This window comes from Opisthorchis viverrini (assembly GCF_000715545.1).
Source record: "Opisthorchis viverrini unplaced genomic scaffold opera_v5_113, whole genome shotgun sequence".
Lineage (NCBI taxonomy): Eukaryota > Metazoa > Platyhelminthes > Trematoda > Opisthorchiida > Opisthorchiidae > Opisthorchis > Opisthorchis viverrini.
In genome coordinates this window covers 1,469,020-1,471,281 of record NW_008751767.1, presented here as the reverse complement: position 1 = coordinate 1,471,281, position 2,262 = coordinate 1,469,020, and positions in this window count along the sequence as shown.

The window sequence follows — 2,262 nt, the reverse complement described above, 5'->3', positions numbered from 1 at the left end:
AAGTCAACAGTTGGCCAACATTCTGTTTATGCCACTCTGAGTTGGGCATGGAAAACAGCCCTATCTTCGGCAAACGATGGTTTAGCATACGCAACACCTGTCCCAACCAACGCAGCTTCTGGTGCTGGACACATTCTCCAATGAGTGCTAAAGGTGTGGACACTTCAAATAAATTGACACGATTGCAAGAAAGTGAAGCACCAGCATTCTTTTCTGGCTTCGCCGTCAATGATGATGGTGAGGTGATTCCCAGTAGCAAAGGAACGTCGTGTATTCTTATTTTTTTGCATCACTGGTCACGTGTTCATTCATTCAATAACTGATGACACGAAGAAAACAAATGTTGCTTCAAATAGAACATAAGGTTGACGGAAACTCGGGGACCGCGGCGTCTGCCCGATGAGCTCCAAGAAGGGCGAAACCGGGCGTGGGCTGTCGACGAATTTTCAGCAACCTTGTGAGTAGTTTCCTCTATGAAAATGTCACTCACTTTTATACACAGGTTCTCACTTCACTTAATCAAGCTTGTAAAAATCACCGTGTTTGGATAGTGTCACTCCGAATGTCAACCAGAAGGAATAGAAAAGTTCGGCGAGACGAATGGTACGGTGGTCTAAAGAACAAACTCATATTTTACAACTGGTTCTTTCGGGGGTACTTTACCGCCTTCGTTTAGTCCACCCTAAAGATTAAACAGATATTTTCGTTGCCAAAATAATCTGTTGTCAGCCAGTGGTAAGCAGCAGAGCGCCAGTTTCTTACAATAGGGTCCCAAACCGACACAAGTGGACTGACCCATTTTCAAACATCCATTCATCAGCAACAGATCTTTAATACAATATGGTCTATTGTCGATTCGGTTTCAGCTGACTCCCATAGAGACCCTGAAGGATATGGCAGCGAAGCGATGTCAGTTTCGTTCATGCTGTGAGTTTCTATCCAAGGAGCGCCGGAGATGTAGGCACTACGGATGTCCTTGGTAGGCTTGCCGTAGATCCCCCCTCTCCCTCTCTCTGTACCCCAATTTTCTCGCTTGCGTTACGCCAACCATCTCTGTGTCATCAGAAATATCACGTGGTGCTGCCTTTCCAAACAATTCCATCTGACTGGTAAAACCGAACTTGACAACTCTAGACACAAGGCATTTCTACACTCCCACTTATCGTGTTTTGTCCATACTTGTACTTCTAGTTGAGGAATTGTAGAAAACACATGTTCCTTAGACATGGATCCTAATAACTTGGTCATGTGCAAGAGATCCAATAGGGTTCAATGTAGAAACGTGTCAACAGACTGCTGTTTGACAGATTACCGAAAATCAATTCTCCCAAATGGACCTCAGTCTCCACCTTATCCTCGAGGTCTCGTAGTGGTCGCTTCTATCTGATTGTGACGTCGATTGGTGGACTTACTCACAACGAATGTATTCGGAAGATCAGACTCTTGAAAGCAACCACTGAATGCCGAAATCTACTGAGACCCTCAGCTCCGCTAGATGCTGACTAGACAGACAACGCTACCTCAATATGTCGCACTTCACAGTCTTGTATCAAACCCCGGCAGCGCGAGTTCAGCGTTGATCAAGGTCAGACAACGCCCTCGCAATATGCAACGGGCCAAAGACTCGTACCAAGGCCCGACCGTGTGCGTCAGCACTGGACCAAGTTCATTCGCACTTGTACGCACTCATGCTCTCGCACTCGCTTGTTCGGAATATATCTATTGTGTTCCCTTCCGTGAGCCTTTTTCTCTCCGGCATTAGGCACTGGAGCGGGTCAGCAGCAGATACAACAGATTGGCGAATCAGCACGTGTAATAGAATGGAATTGCACAGATATGAGATACTCGTCTTTACATGTCAAACTAATAGAATCACGGAGGTAGTGGAGTGAAAGTATATATGAATACTGATCGTCATCACCTGACATTCATGCGAATTGTAACGATTTGACGTGGTGAGTGTGGGCACATTTTGATGGAAATAGAGAAGGTCGGTAACTGACCAAAACCAAAGCTAACAATGCCAATGATGGCACGGAATTACTGAAAAAAATGAAATTACTTTATGTGTGTTTGGTAAAAAGAGTTACTGCTCTCTTATTTCCTCAGGATCGTGAATCATAAACCAAAATGCGGCTGATAAGAAACTGGTGAAAAAGTCGAAAGCAGCATGTTAGTTCACCTCTGTCCTCTCGTTGACAGAAGGTGAGTAGCCGAGATTCCTGTTTCTGCGGGTGCAGACCGGCCGCAAAAACGTAAAAA